This window comes from Mesoplodon densirostris, chromosome 7 (assembly GCF_025265405.1).
Source record: "Mesoplodon densirostris isolate mMesDen1 chromosome 7, mMesDen1 primary haplotype, whole genome shotgun sequence".
Lineage (NCBI taxonomy): Eukaryota > Metazoa > Chordata > Mammalia > Artiodactyla > Ziphiidae > Mesoplodon > Mesoplodon densirostris.
In genome coordinates, this window is record NC_082667.1 from 3666618 (window position 1) to 3688963 (window position 22346).

Consider the following 22346-nt stretch of genomic DNA (forward strand, 5'->3'; position numbering starts at 1 on the left):
TAACATGTATCAGTGCTTCATCCCTTTTTTTCTCTAATTTTTCCTTGTGGTAAAATATAAATAACATACAGTGTGCTGTCTTAACCATTTTGAAGTGTACAGCTCAGTGGCGTTAAGTACATTTACATTCTTGTGCAACCATCACACCACCCATTTCCAGAACACTTTCCATCTTCCCAAACTGAAACTCCATTCCCACGAGACACTCGCTCCCCTTCCCCTCCCCCAGCCCCTGGCGCCCACCATCCCACTGTGTGTCTTCATGAATTTGACTCCTCTAGGGACCTCGTATGAGTGGAATCATACAGTATTTGTCCTTTTGTGTCTGGCTTCTTTCACTGAGCATCATGTCCTCAGAGTTCATGCCTGTTGGACCAGGTGTCACAGTGTCCTTCCTTTTTGAGGCTGAATAATATTCCTTTGTATGGATGGACCACATTTTGTGTATCCATTCATCCGTGGATGGACGCTTGAGGTGCTCTTACCTTCTGGCTGTCGTAAATATGCGGCTGTGGACATTTGTGTACAGATATTTTTTTGAATACCTGTTTCCAGTTCTTTGGGGTGTATACTTAGGAGTGGAACTGCTGGTCACCTGGTTTTAGCATTGACCTGTCCCAACCACCTTTCTCTTATAAACAAGATGCACTATAACAGAAATGCCATTCCCAGCAGAGTAGCCGGTCCCGTCTTCCGGGGGTGCTTTGCAGACTCTCCAGGTCTTGCTAAGATTGTCCACTTTTTTACCTTAAAAGCCCAGGTTGTGATCCTTAGCCTGGCCACCAGCGCAGCCCCACGAGAGCACTCAGAGGCTGATGGCTTCCAGGGAGTTACACCCACCCCCGGCTCCTGCTGATGAGTCTTTATCTGGGTCAGATGAGTCGTTTTTGCCTTAGCTGGAGGCCGTCTGTGAAAGTGGACCCTGGGCCCATGGTCACGGTCAGCATGCTATCACGCTTTTCTTCCATTCTAGCAGGGAGGGCGCCTGAGTCTCCGAGAAGCCCAAGAGCTGTTGCCATGGTGACTTGGAGGACTGTCCAGGCTGGGAGTGGGGCTTTGAGGGAAAGAGGGCCTCTGGATGCTGGAAGGGTCCAGGCCATGTCTTGCCCTCAGGCCGTGGCTTTTACAAAGCCATGTCCCCACGAGATCCGTTGTCATCAGACAGCAGCCAGCAGGCCACCCTTGGTGTGTGTGTGTGTGAGGGCGGGTGTGCACACACACTCAGTGCTCGAGACAGGCAGGGCTGACTGAGCTGGGAAAAGAGAAGACCACAGGGCCACGCTGTCTGGGCCACGTGTCCTGTGGCTGAGAACAGGCCAGAGCACACCAGGGATGCTCACTGCAGGTCGGCCGACAGGGGACATGTGGAACCATCATAGCTGTTAAGTGATAGGACAGAGCCGTCTCGGGAGGTGATGAGCTCCCCATCGCCAGAGGAAGTCAAGCAGGGTGGGCATCGTCGTGGCGGAATGTCGTAGAAGTTTGGACTAAATGACCTCCGAGATCACAGCCAGGTCTGCATCCCTGTTTTGACCCCAGATGAAGGCTTGCATTCTACATATATACTGACCACCTGCTCAGTGCCAGGGTCCAGGACCACAGAGGAGGGGGACAGCTGGACACACCTGGGTCACGTGGTAGCTTCTAAGCAGATGGTAGAAGCTCTGACCTTGACTGCAGTTTAGGAGCCAGCCCTCCTTTCCCACAAGAAGGAATCGGGCCGTGGGACTCACTTGACGAGGTGTCGCAGTGAAAGAAATCAGAGTAACGATCGCGCTATTTGTTGACCTCCTGCCACGGGCCAGCCACCCTGCATTGATCCCAGCACCGCCGACCACCCACCCTCCCAGCAACCTTGAAATTAGTGTCATTCTCCACTTGGCAGGAGGTTGCTGGAGAGGAGACAGGAGGGCCTGAGTGTCTCAGACACAAGTGTCTGAGGCCATCAGAGTACAGAGCCCATGTCCTCAGCCCCCCTAACCCCCGACCAAGGTGAAGATGTTACTGCCCCAGGCTGGCCAAGGGATCAGCCTGGGATTGAGGAAAGCTAGTTCAGGACAGAACCATCACCCTGTGACGGGTGTTGGGAGGATGGACAATGGTGTTGCCTTGGTTATCGCAGGGCCTCCGAGCTTTTCCATAAAGGGTGCCGGGGTCGGCCTGTGGGATCCTGCTGCCTCCCGGAACTGGCCTTATCCAGACTGTGAATTTGACAGAGGCCACGGAGGGCGGGCAGTGAGGGAGCCTGGGGCCCCGACGCACCATTGTCACCCAGGCGGCTGGCGGAGCCGGCTCTGGAGCACGTGCCAGAGTAAGAGACTGACCTCTGGTCCTCTGGGTGCACGGCAGAAAGCGTCCGAGGGAATTGCATGCCGCGGTGAGGGCTCAAACCAACCGGCCACTTGTTAGCCTGCTTCTGAATTCATGTTAGACGCAGAGGTCTGGGGGCTGTGCCAGCCCCCGGGCCAATTACCTGCAGTCAGTGGTTGGGTGATCGTCTGGGCAGGCGGTTCGTGGCTGAGGCTGTCCCAGTGCCGACGCAAACGTGATGAAGGAACATGCGATGGGAAATGAGACTCAGTGGAGACGGTTTCTGAATCAGTCAGGAGGTTTCTCCCCTTCCCACCCCCTCTAATGTCAAAAACTTTACTCAGGGCTTCCCTGGTGGCGCAGTGGTTGAGGGTCTGCCTGCCGATGCAGGGCACACGGGTTCGTGCCCCTGTCTGGGAAGATCCCACATGCCGTGGAGCGGCTGGGCCCGTGAGCCATGGCCGCTGAGCCTGCACGTCCGGAGCCTGTGCTCCACAATGGGAGAGGCCACAACAGTGAGAGGCCCGCGTACCGGAAAAAAAAAAAAAAACAACTTTACTCAGAGATTCAGAGCTAAGAGCGAAATGGTGGGAACACACCCAGTCGCGGTTGAACGTGTCTAGTTGCTCCAGCTGATTCCCTCCTCAGATTCCCTGCCATCTACCCAGCCTGCACCTGAAAAAAGGGTCTAGAAATGTGGACACGTGGTCAAGGTCAGAAGGCAGAGGACCTGGGGCCATTTCTACAAGGACCTTACAGATATTTCAATGTCATTTTTAGAAACACTTCTCAATACTAGGGGGTGGAGTCTCAAGTTCTCACTGCCCTTAAATCAGATCCTGAGCCTCATTAGCTTGGGGCATCCAGGGGGAGGCAGGGAGGACCTCAGGGTCTCACCCTAGGATGATTAGACTCCATCCACCCATCCACCCAACCAGGTACCCATCCATCCAACTACCTGTCTACTCAGCCAACCAGCCAGCTTGCTGTCTTCACAGCCATCTACACATCCATCCATCCATCATCCATCCACCTACCCATCCATTCATCCCCTCCATTCATCTATCCCTCTGTTAGCCAGTATTCAACACAACCTAACTATTCAGGAAGCTAAGGGTATGGGGGTAAACAAGACAAGCTCAGTCTCTGACCTCATGTAGATTAAAGTCTAATTAGCGAAGACAACAGCAAGGTTAACAAATAAATAAGCCAGAAAATCCCTCTTTGTGGTTATGCTGTGAAGCAAATCAGCAGTGCCGTCAGGCAGCCTCTTGGGCAGGTTGGGGAAGGCCCACTTTGGGTAGGGAGCCAGAAGGGCTCTTGGAGGAAGTGACTTTTAAGTTGAAACCTGAAGGTCAAGGAGGAATCAGCAAATGCAGAGGCACTGGGGTGAAAAGAACCTGACGTGCAGGGTGGCAGGGGACGAGGAGGGCAGAGAAGGCGATGTCGGGGAGGACCTGAGGCTTCGTGGAAGGAGTTTGCATTTTCCACGCTTGCAGTCCGAGGAGACTGGAGGGCTTTAAACACAAGAGTGACATGGTCTGGTTCACTTGGCTGCAGGAAAACAGACAGTAGGATGAATGCATGAGTCATGAGATCATTGCCGCCATCTTGGTGTTGTTTGGCGATGGTGCTTTGGGCTGGAGAGGAGATGGAGGGGGAGGGGTGGGTGGATTCGAGGTATGGGGTGAAGCTGGAGTGGACAGAACCTGCCGAGGCACTGGATGTGGGGATGAGGGACAGCAAGGGGGGCTCCCCACCTTCCCTTGGGTTTTGCAGGGAGGAGCACCCAGAGGTGAGGGGGCTTCAGACCCAGTACCTGCCGGCACCTCTAGTGCACCTCCGAAGCTGCACAGGCAGCTTCTCATCCACTTGGAAGGAACGTGCTCACAAACAGCTCTGGGAAAGGGTCTCAGAAGGTGCGAGATTTCATTATTTCTCTCCCTTGGTGAGACCAGTTTGCTCTTAGAGATTGAATTAGAAGGATGGCAAATCATGCCCGTCCACCAGTTGAATATCCACTATCCGTAGCTATTTATTTTCATGGCGTTCTGACATCATAGTCCAATTTTTATATCTTTTTAAATTGGTAATTGGAAATAGATACACACAGTTCAAAAATGCAAAGTGTGCACAAGTGCTACAGCCTGAAGAGTGCGGCTCCCTGTCACCCTTAGCACACAGCCCCCGTTTCTGTCCCCAGAGAGAACCTCCGTTACTGGTTTCCTGAGGATTTTTCCAGAGATGGACTCTGAGTACAGAAGCATGTGTGCATATTCTCTGAAGCCTTTTAAAGCCCTTGATAATAGAGCATGCTAAGTTTTCGATCTGACTTTCCAACTAAGTCCCTGTGTGACTTTGGGCAATTTGCTGTCCCTCTCTGAGCTTCAGTCCCTGACCCACAACCAGGTTTGCAGAGTGGAGATCATGCTTCTGACTGGTGCCATGTCCCCAGCGGTGTTCATGTAAGAATGAATGAAAAAACATGTGTTTGGTGCTTGCAGGTCCTTCGAAGCATGGGCTATATAAATCCAGAGAGATGCGGAATTGTGAACGCGTGTGTGGGTAGCTGGCTTTCCTTTGAAACCCTAACTCTGTGTTCTGGAAGACTGCCTCAGTGTGTAGGTAGTAAGAACTGAATGGCAAGAAGCATTGATTTCCCCCATTCTTCCTCCACCATCATTTTATATTTTTTATTATGCCTTAGACTCAAATAAGAGGCATCAATCTCTGAGAACGTGCTCCGGCTGGATTCGTAAGGAAACATACTCTTGTTTTTCTCTCTCTTAATTGATGGCTGGGCCCAGCGGTTAGTCATGGAGCCCTCGGGGCAGCTCCTTTGTGGTAGGGAAAGAGGTGGTTTTGCTTTTTATTTGATAGATATCTGTATTTTTAATTTTTTGATTTTACGTATATGTATTTTAATTTTTTTAATTCTAATTTTTAATTTTTTTAATGATGTATTGCTTTTGTAATTTTGTGAAACCAAGGAAGAGAGGGGTGGCTCTCTGGGCACAGAGTCAGAGGTCACCCCAACTGCGCATCCCCATTCTTCTGTCTCCCTCTCCCAGGGGGACCACTTGCGTACATATGGCTGCTGGGATCCAGGTCTCCATTGGCACCAGTCAGAGCCCCAGTGAATGTGCCCCACTCTGAGCCTGTTATGGTTTCCCCCCAAAATCGCTTTTCTCTGCAGTCTGGTCCCCCCTCCTCCCTTTCTCCTCCCTTTCCTCCTCACTCAATTCATCACGAGGGTCTGAGGAGACCTGCCCCCTCCCCCCAACACCCTGCCGCCCCAGGTGGGGCCCCCTCAGCGCTGGTCCACACTCTCTGTTCCCCCCACCGCTGTCTGACTGCCCAGGAGACCCGCTCCTTAGTCACTCTCAGGCTAACATTTTCCCTCCCGTCACAGATTTTGGTCCAAGTGCTACGTGCATGTAATAAAGTAAGTAATTAATTTAACCCAACCACAAGGCAGGGCTGGGAAAGGACGGAAAACTTTGTCTTTCCACCTCTCCCCAGCCTCATCCACACAACCCCAGATGGCAGAGGGACCACTTTAACTGGTTTTGCTTCATTCTTCGGATGATTACCTCCGTAACCCTCCGATTACCTCCTTATGTCTTAATTTAACATTGTAAAGCACCGTTGATTCTTTGCTGTAAAAGATGAGGCTTTCGCCGATCTACCACTTCTCTCCCCAGTTTTTTTTCTTTTACATCTTTATTGGAGTATAATTGCTTTACAATGGTGTGTTAGTTTCTGCTTTATAACAAAGTGAATCAGTTATACATATACATATGTTCCCATATCTCTTCCCTCTTGCATCTTCTCCCCAGTTTTGAACAGTTACGGTTGATCTGCTGATTACCTTTAAGTAACATTCTCAAATTCCTCTCTGGCTTAATACATTTTAGACAGTATCACTTGACCCTTTGTTATATTTATGTCCATATTTAAGCATTCTCAGTTCTGTCTATAAGTTGGATTCGAAAGTTAAAAACCGGCAGAAAACAGTACATTATTATGATAATGTAAATGTTTACATGAGTCCCAAGAATGGGGCTAGGACTCCAGTTCCTCTTTATAGACCCATGAGAAGGGTCTTTCTAACATCACAGACCAGTGGATCCTTTTTTCTTCTACTGTTCCATCAGTTTTCAAAATCATGACACATTTTAGCTTAGCATTAGGGTCATGATGTTCGCGTTGCCTTTCTTCTTTTCTTGTGGGAGAAGAATTATGTCTTCTTTTTATGTCATCAAAATATCATCCTGTTTCTTATGTATCACTGGGATCCCTGTCACTCTCATGGGGGGCCTCTGGCTCTCGGCCCTAATGTGGAGGTCCCAGTGGACAGTTATCATTCTGGGAGTCCCCTTCCTTGAGCTACTGGATAAGAGAGCTGTGTCTTTATCCTTGTGCTGCTGGGACACACATTCAGGTAACAACCTCAAGAAAGGCACCTAGAGTATAAGCTCTCATATCTGAAAAGTCTCTGATTTTCAAACGTGCTCAATTTTGTAGAATTCCAGATTCAAGATGGTTATCTTTCTGAACGATAAAGGCATCACCTCCTCTTCATCTCGCCTTTCCTTACTGCTGGTGACAAGTTACAGTGCTGATTCTTTGTTTCCTCCCTGGAACTTTGTAGGAACGTCATTGTATTCATTGTATCTACTTTCCTCGCTGCTCTGAAATGCCCTGGTGATGGGCCTGGGTGTGAGTCTTATCTTTATCCATTATCTTCACTGTCGTGGAGGCTCCTTCAGACTGAAGCAGCTTCAGCTTTAAGAATACCCTTGTATCCTCGCCCTGAAAAACTCCCTCACTTCTCCGTCTCTGTCTTTCTGAATTTCCTGATGGACCATTTGAGTTTGTTCCCCTTGTCTCTCATTCTTTCTCATGCTTTCTAACTCTCTGCCTTTTTGCTCTGTATTCTGGGAGCTTCCTTCAACTTCTCACCTGTCCCTGTAAGTTATTATTTTGGCCATCACATTGTGATGTTCCAACAGCTTTTCCCTTCAGTGATGGGATAAGCTTCTAAGGCTTGAGAAAAGTGGTTTCTGGGTTTTGGGGGGAGTAAACCAGACAGCCTTGCATGGGCAGGTCTCTGCACCCAGCTGTTCTCAAGGCACAGCCCAAGCCGGTGCGTTTCCCTTTTGGAGTGAGTGCGCACAGAGGAGCGGATGATGCGGTGGTGCTGAGCACAGGTCCCGGGGATGCTGGGTCCACGCTGGGTGGTGGAGAGCGGGGGCGCCCTCTGGTCAGGAAAGGGTGTGCGGTGCAAAGGGCTCAGACCCGCGTCCCCCCAGCCTCACCTCTCCAGCTCCATGACCCAGGCAAGACCATTCACTCCGCTCCACCTGGTGTCGAAAACCAGCAAAGCAGCAGCTGTGATTCTGCCTCGGCCGCAGGGATTTGAATAGATAGTTATTCAGGAAGCACAGCACAGGCCTGGCTCTTAGTATGTGTCCTGGGTGCGCTCTGGTTCCCAGCCCCTCAGGACAGCCAGGGGTTGCTGGCTTGGCGGGGTCAAGGGGACTCTGGCCTCAAAGCGCTGGACTTGGGGGCTTTGGGTCCTCCTGGTGTCCCCAGATCCTTGTGAGGGGAGGTTGCTCTGGCTGGGGAAATACTCAGACCCTCTACAGTGGCAGGAGTCTCCTCTTGACCGGCCTGGGGACCCAGCTCAGAAACTGCTCTGCAGGGGGTTGGGGAGCCCGGGGCCTCCCAGGTTGGGGGAGGGGCGCTTTACCGGAGCTGCTGAGCCTGGCCGGCGAGGACCCCGGGGCCACCCTCCTCCAGGGCAGAGAAGCTGAGGCTCTCAGGGACCCAGGGCTCTCTCATCAGCCTTTTCAAGGAGCCTCTGGCCCCTTTTTTCTGGACCTCAAGGCCCCTGCCTGGGGGCCGGGGGGTGGGTCTCTCCCCACAAGGGAGGCGCCTGGCTCGGTGCTCCCTGAGACCACATTTAGAACACGCCCAGGTGGCCAGCAGGTGTGTGGGCTGGGGGAGCGCAGGCGGATGGGGGGACAATGGAGAAACAGCCAAGGAGGAGCCGGGGGAGGCTGGGGTTCCAGGCACACCTCCAGGCTGGACCCCACTGTGGTCTGCCTGTTCCCCACGGGGATGGAGCCGGTGAGGACCACGTGGCACAGGAACCTCCCAGCCCCCAGAGCGCCCGGCCGGAGGACCTGGCCGGTTCTTCCTAATGTTAACACGGTCAGTGCCGCTAGAGCAGCCTCTGCCTCTGCGCACCTCCTCCCCGACTGCCTGGCCTCTCCCTGCCCCGTCCTGTCTCCGCCCTGGTTTGTAGCTTTTGCCAGTGCCCATAGTGTGAATATTCCCGCCGTGGCTGATTTCAGGCTGCCCACGTGACGTCACCAGGTGCAGAGACAGCCCTGCGAGCTGGCAGGAGCCCCCGCCGCCTCCCCTGGCCAATGTCCACATCCCTCCAACCCCCGCGGCCCTGGCTCAGGGTGTGACAGGGCCAGCCCTCCAATATGTGACCAGGTGAACTAATCTGAAATCCTGGGGGCAGCTTCAAGCCCGAGCCAACCGGCTCAGATGCCAGGGTCCCAGTCCCAGCTCTGACACTGGCCGCCTGCCTGGGCCTCAGTTTCCCCACCTGGTAGCTGGGGAGCTGCTCTGCCTTTGCCCCTTCTGTCCTGCACCTGATACATCTGTCTGCTCCAGGGCAGTACCGGGGCTGACTCTGACTGTCACCTTTTCCCTGGTATCTGACGTAGGGCTTTGGCAAGTGCTCAACCCTCAGAGAATGGGAAGTGGGGGGTGAAAGCAGATGCAGGGGATGTGGGGACAGGAAGTGGATGGATGGATGGGTGGATGGATGATGGGTGAGCAGATGGGTGGATGGATGGGTGAATGAATAGATGGATGAATAGATGAGTAGATGGGTGGATAGATGAATGGGATGGAGGTGGATGGTTGATGAATGGATGGATGGATGGATGGATGGATGGATGGATGGATGGATGGGTGGGTGGAGGAGATGGATGGATGGTTGCCGGAGTGAGTGGGTTGGTGGGTGAGTAGATGGAAGGAAGACAGGCAAGCCAGGGCTCTGGCCTCCTCATGTAGAGCATAGGCATTTCCGAAGCAGACGTGGCCAGGTAGCAGATGGCAGCCACTGGCCTCTCCCTGGTAGCCAGTCAACCCCAAGTCCTGTCAATTCCCCTGGCCGGGCCTCCTGCCCATCGCTGCAGCCTGGGCCAGATTCAGATTCGCCCCTCCCCCACCTCTCACCTGGACTGGGCTTCAGTTCTCTGACTCATCTCCCGGCTACCAGCAGCTTTGTCCCCCTCACAGTCCACCCACTCAAGTGGTATTTCTGAAATGAGAGTTTCCTGCACGCGTACAACCTGCGCTGGACGCAGTACGTTTGGCGCCTTTGTGTGCCGTATAAGGACCTCTCCTCCACCCGCAGGCCCCTAAGCTCCCTCCATGGTCCTCTGTGCCTTTGCCCTGGCTGGCTCTGCTTCCCGACACACACTTGCCCCGGCCCCAGCCTAAGTCATCTTCCACACCCCCTCCCCGACCTTCATCACATTTACCGCAGCGCCAGCACTGGGGCCCCCAAAGCATTGAGCACCTACCGTGTGCAGAGCCCTTGCCCTGCATCCTTGCTTCTGGTCCTCACGCAGATGTGGAGACTGAGGCTTGCTCATTCAGAGCACCCCAATTTCACACCCTCTTCTCAGCACCTCACCCCACCTCACCCCACGGGAACGTCCGTGTCCTGTTCTGTGCAGATGAGGAAACCCACAGCGGGGCGGCCAGGTGCTCTCAGCCTCAGCCTTATGAGGATTCGAGGGACTTTCTCCTTTAGCGCCATCTTATGCCCATTTTTGATATAGTATGTTCTGCGAGGGCCCTTTCTTCCCTGTGTCTTCAAGAATCATTCCAGTGGGGCGTGCCCGCCTCACAGGCACGGTTTCCTTTAGGGGTGATGAATATTCTGGAACTATACAGAGCTGGTGGATGCACAGCATGGTAAATGCACTAACTTCCTCTGAAGTGTTCGCTTCACAGTGGTTAATTTCACGTTTTGTCGATCGCACTTCAATTTTTTTGAACAGAAAATAATCTAGCTTTTTCTAAAGGTTGGTTTAGTCCAAAGAGCAGGCAGGCAGGACCGGCCCCAGGCAGGCAAGTGAAGGTAAGGGCCGGGTCCCGGGGCGTAGGGAGAGGAAAGGGGCAGCTGTCTTCTGCCCTCCAGGGCAGAAGGACACCTGTCTCAGCCCCCAGGACACTGGCCCAGATGCAGCCACCCGGGCCTGCAGGAAGGCGTGGCCTAGAAGCCCTGCTGCCTTCTCTCCCCGGGAGGTGGGTTACACCGTCTGCAGCCCCAGGATGTCTGTCCACACTCTGGGTGGCTGCCAGCCAGCAAGCAGGGCCTTGCAGATTCCTGTCCGACTCCGCTAATCAAGGTCCAAGTGGAGGCTGCTGCGGTGGCCGGAAGCCTGGCGTGGCAGATGGCGCCATTGTGTCCTTGGTCCCTGGCCTGGAGTTGGCCCTGCAGAGCCCAGGCTGTTTGTGGATGAGCAGGGCTGGAGGATGAGCCAAGGGGGCCCGGGGGGCGGTGTGGGGAGGTGGGGAGGTGAGCTCTACGGAAGGTGGAGCTTCCGAAGCCGGGTTCCGGCTGGAGATGGGGAGGTTCCTCTGTCCTGTTCCAGAAGTGTGACCTCTTTTCTGCTCACAAATCACCTTTTTTGCCCAAGCCTCTGGGGACTCTCAGATGGCAAGGCGGGGGTCCCCTGGCAGAATCGCCTGGGGACGTGGCTGGGATTGAGGTCAGGGATCTGAGTCGGGTACCAAGAATATGTTAGGGTCTTTGGTTTCATCGTTTTGAATCATGATGTCTCCACCCAGGAAACGCACAAATGCTTTACCTCTCCCCTATTCTCTTCTCGTCTGTGTGCTTAGAGCTTCTTTGTCCTGATGGGGACACTGAGGCAGAGAGGCGTGTGACCTACTGGAAGTGCCACAGCCATCGGCCCTCCTCCACTGGAAGGACAGTGGGGGTGCCTGTGCGTCCTGCCGGGCACAGCGTAGGGGCGGGGGACACCTGTGTCCTGCCCCAGTGGTTCCTGCCGTGGCCTGCACTTCCCGATGGGGAGATCGTGAGGGAATGAGTGGCATTGTCCCAGGAAACCAGGGAGTGGGTCTCTGAACGTGCATGGTGCCAGGCTCTGGGGGCCATTTCTTACATCTCAGGGTGATGAATGGATGAGACGATGGGTTGGTGAAGACCCTTGGGAGGGGGACGTGGATACCGAGAAGGGGGGAGCACAGTGGGGACCCAGCACTTCGTCCATCTCTTGTTATAAGTTCATGGAGAAAACATGCATCATATGTGCAGAGATTCTGTTTGATGTAATTGGCACGTGTGGTCAGCTGTATAACGGCACCCAAAGACGTCCGTGTCAAGTCCCCAGCACCTGTGCATGTCACCTTATATGGCAAAAAATGGAGGTCTTTGCAGATGTGGTTAAGAATGTCAAGGTGGGGACATTATCTGGGATTATACGCAGGGGGGCGGGGCTAAATGTCATCACAGGTGGTCCTCATAAGTGGGAGCCAGAGGGGGATGTGACTACAGACAAGGAGGAGACCATGTGATGATAGACAGAGGCTGGAGGGACGTGGCCACAGGCCCAGGGATGCCTGGAACCCCCAGGAGCTGGAAGAGGCAGGAAGGACCCTCCTCTAGGACCCCTGGAGGGAGCCGTCCCAGCCGATGCCTTGGTTTTGGCCCGGTGACAACTGACAGTGAACTTCTGCCTCGAGAACTGTGAGAAGTTTAGCTTCTTCCGTTTGAAGCCAGCCAGTGTGCTGTCACTGGTCGCAGCAGCCCCAGGACACTCACACAGGGTCAACAGGAGGTGACACGTTTTGCAGAAGCAACGGAAAGTGGGTGCTTGTCGGCAGGGGGAGGGCAGGCCGCTGCATTAAACAGACACCTGGTGGACCCCGCTGAGAAGGTGCGGGTGGACCAAAGATGTGGGGAAGGTTGGAGAGAGGGGTGAGGGGAGCAGCGGAAGAGAGACGCCGGGGCCGGGAGCGAAGCTGGTGCCACCACCTCCCAGGGCGAACCCTCTCCTCTGAGTTCCCGCTCGGCCCCCTCCGCTGTTTCACCTCAGACGCGTCACCATCTGTACCTCCGTTTCCTCACCTGTGGGGTGATCCCTGACCCCTAGGCATAGGGACACTACCTGTTCTCTCCTGCCGTTTAGGGCGTGGGCCCCAGGGTACCTAGAAGCCTCCTCCTGGCAGGTAGCTGGGGCCCTTCCGGTCTGGGGAATACAGCAGTGTCACCCTCCTGGACACGCCTCGCTGTGCCCTTGAGGATGTCTTTCTATCTGGTCAGTCCCTAAAACCACTTGCTGGGTCAGATGTACTCCCGAGCCCTCCCCCTGGGGCTCACTCGCACGCTGGCCGATGGCATGGGGCCCCCGTTTCTGTCACAGGGAAAAAGCAGCTGCCTCCAACCTGGAGAAAGTCCCCCTCACCCCAGGTGGGTTCCCTGCAGGTTTCAACCTAAACAAGTCTAGATCCTGTTCTTATAAAGCCAAGGTTGTTCAGCCATCAGCATCCTTGCACAACCAGCGCAGAACCCCGTGTGTTCTGGACATCGGGAGGGGGTTTCTGTTACTGAAACCAAGAGCTCCAACTGATAGACCAAGAAAGGATGGGTTTTCTCTGAAGGGCGTTGGGGGCTCCCTGCCCCCACCCTGGGTCACGGTGTTGGCAGGCTGGGCTCGATCCATTACTTGAACCAAAACGACTGAGCAGGTAGGAAACTGAACGATCTGGGAACCTGGCATGCTCCAAGTTCACTGCTCCGCCCGCGAAAATGGGGTGCATCCACCGCCGCCGGCAAGGCAGTGGGCGCCCAGGGCTGGCGGTGGATCCAGTTTCCCGGAGTAGCTGGGGTGGATGCCCAGCGACGTGCACCTCTCAGCCTTCATGGAGATGATTCCCCAGGGGGCCTGAGTTCCATCTTTATCTCATTAGTTTCTGGGCTGGGAATCTGATGGACTCTTTAACCTTGCAAGCCGAGGTGCCTGCCAGCCCCGGCTGAAATTCATCAGCGTTGCGTGCTGGATTAGAGTTGGGTCTCACAAAGAGTTTACTACCGAATTCTCCTCCACTGGGGGCCTGGAAACATGGAGGAACATTTCCACGCGTGAGCTGTTCTCGGGTGCTCTCCGGGGTGACCTTACACCACGGAGCAAGGGCCCCTGAGACGCCCGTGTCACCGCCCAGCTCTCTTACCAGTCAGGGCACTTGACAGTCAGAGCCACCAGGAAATGGCATGTTTGCTGTTTCTGTGGGTAACTGCATGTGATCTAATTACTGACCTGGCTTTGTTTCTCCAACCCCTGGAGAGCGTGGCTTACAAGGAAAGAATGCGTGAATGTGTCCGCCGCGGTACTGTCTGCCTGCTCCCGTGCCAGTGCCCGTGCCCGTGCCAACCTGCTTCTCCCCCCGCCCCAGCATCTCCCCAGGTAGGGCCTGGGACGTGATGCGTCAGCCCCAGATCGGCGAGGTTTAGTGGAAACACCCCCAGCCTGCATGGCAAGCCGGGTCTGTCTCGCCGTCTCTCCACAGGCGGGGAGGGGCGGCTTAGGCGGTGTGGTGGTCCGAGTCGTGGCCCCCCAGAGATGCCACGTCCTGATCTCTGGCACATGTCTATGTCACATGGCCAAGGAGAATTAAGTTTGCACGTGAGACCTTGTCAGCCTGTCAGCTGACCTCAAAATTGGAACGTGATACTGGAGCATCTGGTGGGCCCCGTGTTGGTTGCAGGGTCCTTAGTAGAGGGGGGAAGGAGGGTCAGAAGCAGAGGGAGGGAGGAGATATGACAGAAGAGCAGAGGATGGAGTGACGGAGGAAGGGGCCACGAGCCGAGGGGTGCAGGCGGCCTCTAGAAACGAAAGGGCGAGAAACAGATTCTCCCCTGGGGCCTCCGGGAGGAGCTAGCCCTGCCACACCCTGATGTTAGCCCCGTGAGACCTGCAACCTCCAGCAGTGTAAGAGTAAATCTGCGTTGTGGACGCCACCAAGTTTGTGTTAAGTTGTTCCAGAAGCGACAGAAACGAATACAAGTGTTTGTGAGCAGTGAGAACACACCCTGGCACAGGCCGTTCTGATCCCTGTTCTCCATAAGCACATTGCTGCCCAGGACAGGGAGAGAGGGACCCACTCTACAGATGGGGAGACTGAGGCTGCAAGAGTTCCGGCCACTTGCCCAAGGCCAGGAAGGGACTCTGGCTCCTCTCCTAGATGGTTCCCGCCACACCCCCTCCCTTGCTCATAGGCCTCCTTGGGACCCCCGGTCATCCCAGAGACTTGCAGGACAGGAGATGAGGTCTGGGCTCGTGTGCCCACTGGGAAAATCCACGGGGCCCCCTGGCTCTGAGGCTGTGCCGGGGCCACCCAGGAGGAGGGTAGGCGTTTGCTGCCGCAGAGGCCCCGGCCAGAGCCCATCTGCATCCGGGAACGAAGGCGCTGGCCAGGAGCACTGTGCACAGGGCAGGGCCGGGCCACGGAGGCCGGACTCACGCAGCACCTGGAGGAAGGCCACCTTGGCCAGTGTGGCATCAGGACGGCGCCCGGCCTGCTCCTCACTTGCCTTCTCAGTGCTGCTCCCCCAGGGAGCCGGCTACCCCTGGTCAGGGTGCTGGCAGTCCCGGGAGCCTCAGAAGACCGCGGGGCCCTGAGGGACCCATCCCGGCCCCGGCACCTTGCAGAGGTTTGTGCAGACAGAGCGCGGAGCCGGCGTTTGCCGCTGAGCCCACAGTATCCTCTCTGGGCAGCCTGTGCGGCCACGTCCCTCCACAGGTCACTCCCCGAATGAGTGACCTGGGCTGCCCTGCAGGCGCCCGCACACTGGGCAGCTTAGACCAGCACAGATTTGTCCTCCCGCAGTTCTGGAGGCCAGAGGCTGAGGTCCAGGTGTGGGCAGGGCCTTGCTCCTTCCTGCCTCTTCCAGCTTCTGGGGCCCCAGCTGTCCCTGGGCTTGTGGCCGCGTCGCTCTTGTCTGTTCCTGGTTTTCACATCGCTTTCTCCTCTTCCCTCTCTGTCTGCCCTCTCATGAGGGCACCTCTCACTGGGTTCAGGGCCCCCCAGATTCAGAACAATCTCTCCTCCATCCTTACCTTAATTACTTCGGCAAAGACCCTGTTTCCTAATAGGTCACATTCCGAGTTCAGGGTGGACATGAATTTGGGGGGAACGCTGTCCAGCCACTGTACGTATGTCTTCCCTCGGGCACACAAGCACCCCCAACGAGTGCCCAGGACTGACACCCGCCTGCCGCCACCCTCCATGTACCCCCAGAGGCGGAACTCACACCCTGGGTGGGCCCTGGGGGCTTGGAAATGGATCACCCTGCATGTTGGCACGTGGGCCACCAGGAGCCTGTAGGGCGCTGGGGTGGGTGGCAGGCAGTGGGTGAGGAAAGGTCTGGGCCAGGCCTGGGCTCTGACGGGGGACTCAGGTCACACACGGAAGCCACCTGGTGCCCACTGTGCATGGAGACACCCCAGGCTTTGTGGAGGGCAGGGCCAGCAGGAAGAACAGCACCCTGCCCTCCCCTCCCCAGGCCCCATCCAGGGGGCTCCTCCAGGGACGTGGGGAGAGGAAGGGAGGTCGTTTCAGACTGTTGTCGATCTGGTGGAGGGAAGGGAACAGGCTGACGGCGTTGGGCAGGCGGCTGGAAGAGGCAGGCAGGCGTTGCAGGGAGGTCACCCGGAGGGCAGGCCTGCAGGGGGCGCTGGGGGCCCGTCCTTCCCGACTCCCTCGCTGCTCCAGGGCTAAGGCTCTGGTCCTCACCCGGCTCGGGCACAGCGGCCCTTTGTGTTAGTTGTGGGGAGACTGGGCGTGGGTCCCAGGCCCCCAAGTTCTGCAGGGCCTGGAGGAAGTGGCCCAGGCAGCGCACATCCCAAAGAGGATGCTGAGGGCCGGGGAGGAGCTCTGTGGTCTCCCTCCGCTGGCCAAGGGGACTCTGCAGCCCAGCACCTCCTCTGGATGCCCAGCTCCGCCCCCCGGGCAGCTGTATGACCTTGAGCTTTGGATCAGCTGGGTTGCTTGGGGAGTCCGTGCTATGGTTAGCGGGAAATTGGTCTTGGCTAAGACCAAGGAAACCACTTTTATTTTGCTCTCAGCTCTCTGAACTGAGTCCATTTGAGACAAGGCGCTGTCCCCAAATCTTCCCTGGAAGATTGAAGGTTGTGCAGATCTTCAGGTCTGTGTCACCAGGGCTCCTGAATCCTCACCGCCAGCAAGCAGCCAGCAAAGGAGCAGGGTCTGGAGGACTCTCTCCCAGCCCAGAACATAACTTGAAGGATTTATCAGGAAGTCTTAGCATCCTGAAATCTGGGCATGGTCCGCATCCTCTAATCTATAACCAACCTCCCCACCCTCCCTCTCCAACCTCCAGATGTGTCCATTAGGAAGCTTTTATTATTTGCAAGTAATAAACACCCCACTAATGGTGGCTGAGGCCACAATGCTGAGCCTGGAGGAAGGCATGTCCAGGGTTTGTCCCGTGGGTCAGTGATGTCTCTGTAAGCTTCTTGGCCTTTCCCGCATGGCCACAAGACGGTGGCCACAGCTCCACATATCATGTCCTTAGAGCACATCTTATGCAAGAATATAGGGGAATAAAGCGCCAGGAATCACTCCTCTGATCTCTCTCCCCCCAAGTAAAATATTTCCAAGAGGGCCCAGAGACTCACCCTCAGGCCTCATTGGCCAAAACCATGTCCAGTGACCACCCCTCATCGCAAGGGAGGCTGGGAAAGCAAGGATCTGACTTCTCCAGCCTTGGTAGTAGAAAGCAGGCCGGGGGAAGGAGCTGGGTGTGTGAGAGGGACAAGGCTCCGTGCCATGCCTGGAAGTGGTGGCTCTTGGCGGGTTTTGAAAGATGAATAGGACTTCGGTATATAGCGATAGCAAGCCTACAGAGCGTGTTCCAGGCAGAAGTAAAAAGATGAGCACAAGAGCAGCACACCTCTCAGCCAGGAAGACCTTCTCATCTGGCAGATGGCCCATTCGTTGCAACAGGGAGTCGTAAGCGTGCACTTTCAGAACTACACATGGTATTTCAACGCCAAACCTTCACACACAAGGTTTGGCTTCTGCACCGTGTTAGGTGTCGGGCCTCTCTCTGCTTTTGTCTCTGCTCACCGCACTGTGCTCTTCCTTGCTTGCATTCGCTGTGGCACACCATTTCCGGTTCTATTTCGATGTGGAGCAGGATGTACCGGCAGAAGCTTCTTGGGGGGACCCCCAGGGGCTGTCTGGAGAGCTCGGATATTGACAGGAAGTCACAGATGCCTTCTCCAGGATGTGCTACTGGAACGGCCCCTCTGCCACCCCGACAGGTCCTTCCCCACCTGGCCAGTGACCCCCAGCTGTTCAGTGTCATGCAGTCCTAGGTCATGGCACCAGCCCCAGACAGCACGGCTTGGCTTCCAGCTGTGTGTCCTCATGCAAATCACTCAACCTCTCTGTGCCTCAGTTGCTTCATCCAGAGAGTGGGAGTAATAACAGTACCTCCTTCATGGGGTCATTGTGAGGATTCAGTGAACTGAACACAGGAAGCACTTAGAACCATGCCCAGGGACCAAAAGTGCTCAAAGACTGTGCGTAATCATTGTAACGCCTACTGTTATTACTTCTCCATTATAACCAGTTAAGCCAGAATCCAGACCTCCTCCCACTTTGAGCCAACTAAGCACACAAAAACCCAGACACAGTAAGGGGGGAGGGTGTCTCTTTGTGTTTCAGAAAGGACTCTCCGTATGATCCTCTGAACCTTTCTAGGGCACCTCACAGATGACCCCATTTCTAAAAAGTTTTTTTTTCTTTTCAGAGGAAAAGCTCAGATATATCAAACCTGGCACCTGTGTGTGGTCGTATAAATGTTGCTTGCAAAGGAGGATTCTTCGCTTTTATTATATGTGGGTACATGTGGGTTATCTTGAGGCACTCATATACGTGTATTCTTTGTGTCAGTTCAAGTGTCTTCAGGACATTTAGAACATGTCTTGACAACCCACGGCCCACAGGCGCAATCCGGCCCACCGCTTGTTTTTGTAAATAAAGTTTTGTTGGAACGTAGCTCCGCCCAGTCATTTACATAGGGTCATGGCTGAAGCCTTTCAGCCACAACTAGCAGAATGAGTAGTTACAACAGGGACTCTGTGTCCCAGAACACCTGAAATGTTTACTCTCCGACCCTTCACAGAAAGAAGGCCAACCCCTGATCTAGCACGTTTGCCAAGCTCCTTTCACAGGGCTCCATCCACCTGGAAGTGTGTCTCCTTCACCCTTTGAGTGACTTTTAGAACTTCCCCTTCAGTGGAGGCAATCTCTCATCTAAGCCTCAGCACTTGGAACAAGAATAAAATGTTCCCGTGGAAGGAGGTTGGTGGTCTGGGGTGGACGGGAGCGGTGGCCGGGCTCTCCCCTCCAGCCGGGGCCTGGCCTGGGGTTCTCATGACCTCTCACCTTAGAGGTCAGAACCATCCTGGACAGGTGAGCTTGGCAGGGAAACTGTGGGGTCAGGGTGAGCCCTCCATGCCCCTCACCCCACCCAGGTTCCACCTCCTCTCCAAAGCCAGGGTCCCCGAGTGACACCCCTGCTCAGTCTGATTCAGTGGCTTTATAGCTGTGGACAATGCCCACCTCCCCCAGAGGGACTCAGGAACTGGCCTTGCCAGCTGAGCCCAGTGTCTGTCCGCCAGCCCACTCAGCGTGGTCTTTGGGGGCAAACTCGGGACCAACAGATGGGGCGGCCTGGCCTGTTGTTTTGATCACCAAAGGGAGAAAAGTCACGGCATCCCCTTCCTGCACTCCCAGCAAAATGCCAGGAACGTGTCCTGCTCCCCTAGTTTTGGTTTCTTTGGGTGTGTCTGTATTTTGCTTGTTTTCTTTAAAGAACGTTCAGTTGAGGGTGGCCAAGGTTGATGAGTTGGCCCTGCCCCTGGCCGAGCCACGTGGCCCTGGGCAAACCCTTCCCCCACCAGCTTCATGGACTCTCATGAGAATGATCCCACCCGCCTGGAGGGTGGGAAGGGTCTTGGGGGAGGTAGTGTGGGAAAGCGGCTTAAACAGGGCTGTGGGCACTGTGCTCCACACTGAAGGCGGCGGAACAGGAGGGCGACCATCTCTTCCTGGTTTGCCTGGGACCAGCCTGGTTTTAAAACTGAAAGCGCCATGTCTCAGGAAACCCCTCGGTCCCGGGTAGCCCAGGACATGGGTCACCCCATCTGCATCACAGACCGTACACAAGAGTCCCGGACTTAGGTTTCATTTGTTGAGTCAGTGAGCATCATTTAAGTACCTACTGGAATGTTCTGACCCCAAGCCCAGAATGGGTGGGGATCCTGTCTAGGGTCCCATTGCCAGCCTTTGCCAGAGCCAGGACTAGAAAGTGGGCCGTCTAGAAGTGAGGCGGGCAGGACCAGGCCCCGACCTGGGGGCACTCGCACGCTGCTGGGAGAATCAGGCTGTAAACAAATCAATCACAATTTCAAATTCAGTAAGTGAAAAGAGAGGAATAAAGCAGAGGGCAGGGCAGAGCATCGGGACCATGGAGGTGCGTCTGGGCGGTAAGGAAGGCCCCTCCGCAAAGTGACCTCGGGACGTGACCAGTGACGGGAGTCTGGCTCAGGAGGACCTGGAGCAGCGTTCCAGGGAGAGCGCAGGCACCAGAGTGGAGGTGAGCTTGACCTGATCGCGGCAGTGTGGCTGGAACACGGAGAATGAGGAAGAGCACCGGGCAGATCACACAGGGTCTTCGCCGTGGTGGGGAATTTGGATTTTTACCCGATTCTGATGAGCAGCTGTCGGAGTATTTTTTTTTTTTTTTTTTGTGGTACGCGGGCCTCTTACTGTTGTGGCCTCTCCCATCGCAGAGCACAGGCTCCAGACGCGCAGGCTCAGCGGCCATGGCTCACGGGCCCAGCCGCTCCGCGGCATGTGGGATCTTCCCGGACCAGGGCACGAACTCGTGTTCCCTGCATCGGCAGGCGGACTCTCAACCACTGCGCCACCAGGGAAGCCCTGTCAGAGTATTTTAAGTGAGAAAGATATGATCTGATTTAAGGTTTTTATAATAAAGAGTGGATTCAGGGGAGACTTGTCAGGAAGCTTTTGTGGTCCTCACGTGAAAAGATGACGGGGCCTTGGAATACGGGGAGTTCAGGACAGGTGTGCAGATACCGGCTCTGTCTTGGCGCTCCTGCGGATGACACGTACCGACAGGTTGGGAGGGAACAGAGGCTTCAGGAAGACACCTCGGCTTGGGACCGGCACCTGGGCATTCTGCGTCCCACTTGCATGGGTACCAAGGCTCTTTTCCTCTGGCCCTGGAACCTGGAGCATCTTTTCCCTGGTTGCTGAGGGGCCCCATCCTGCAAGGCTGAGCTCCCTGCTTTTCCGGTGACATGGGACGGCATGTTGCCCATGATGGCAGCACGCAGAGTCTACACAGGCAGAGCCCTGGGGGCTCCTGCCACTTTGAAAGCACAGGGAGATGCCTGGGCATCCCTCCCTCACGGGCCCCCTGCCTCCTGGCTTTCTGACTCACAGGAGTGTCCTGCTCTAAATAAGCGCACGTGAGGGATGTCCAGGCACACCTCACTTTACTGCACTTTGCTTCATTGTGTATTTTTTACAAATTGAAGGTTTGTGGCAACTCTGTGTCCAGCAAGTCTGTTGGCGCCGTTTTTCCAACATCTGCTCACTTGGTGTCTCTGCGTCACGTTTTGGTAATTCTCACAACATTTCAAACGTTTTCATTGTTATTATATTTGCTACGGTGATCTGTGATCAATGATCTTTCATGTTACTGTTGCAAAAAGACTACATCTCACTAAAGGTTCAGATGATGGTTAATATTTCTTAGCCATAAAGTATTTTTTTTCTACTTTATTATTTTTATTTTTTGGGCTGTGTTGGGTCTTTGTTGCTGTACGTGGGCTTTCTCTACTGGCAGCGAGCGGGGGCTACTCTTCGCTGCGGTGTGTGGGCTTCTCATTGCGGTGGCTTCTCTTGTTATGGAGCACGGGCTCTAGGCACGTGGGCTCTGTAGTTGTGGCACACGGGCTTAGTTGCTTTGCAGCATGTGGGATCTTCCCAGACCGGGGATCAAATCCATGTCCCCTGCATTGGCAGGTGGATTCTTAACCACTGCGCCACCAGGGAAGCCCAGCCATGAAGTGTTTTTTAATTAACGTATGTACATTATTTTTGTAGACATAATGCTTTTACACACTTAATAGACTGCAGTGTAGTGTAAACATCACTTTTATATGCACTGGGAATCCAGAAAACTCGTGTGACTTGCTCCGTTTCCATATTCCCTTTATTTCTGTGATCTGGAACTGAACCCCCAATATCTGCAAGGTCTGCCTGCACCTTTATAAGGAAGGAAGCCTTGGGGGTGCTCTGCTGATGTCACCAGGAGATTCTTTTACGTAGGGAGCATGTATAAATATTTCAGTTTACGTTTAACGTTTTCAGAATGAATGCATAAGATACATTCTCACTAGCTGATAAAGTCTGCCACCCTCTGCTATATGTCACACCCTGTGCTGTGGACTTTCTTTTTTTTTTTATTGGAGTATAGTTGATTTACAATGTTGTGTTAGTTTCAGGCATACAGCAAAGTGATACAGTTATATATATATATATATATTCTTTTTCAAATTCTTTTCCATTATAGGTTATTACAAGATATTGAATGTAGTTCCCTGTGCTATACAGTAGGTCCTTGTTGGTTATCTATTTTATATATAGTAGTGTGTATCTGTTAGTCCCAAACTCCTAGTTTCTTTTTTATTGACCCCATTTCTTATCATTGCGATGTTTCAAGGCTGCAGTTGCCATCCATATTTTGACATCCAAGGTCACAGAGCTGGTTTGGTGAAACCGGGACCCCCCACCCTGGGTCTTTCAGCTTCCTAAGTGGCTGGTTTCCCTTTTCGATCACATTTCCGTTC

General features: G+C 54.5%; 1 protein-coding gene across 2 annotated transcripts in view; it reads left to right on the forward strand.

Annotated features, from left to right (window-relative positions):
- SHANK2 (SH3 and multiple ankyrin repeat domains 2) overlaps positions 1–22346 on the forward strand; it is a 462517-nt gene that overhangs the window by 279908 nt on the left and 160263 nt on the right. The window lies entirely within an intron of this gene.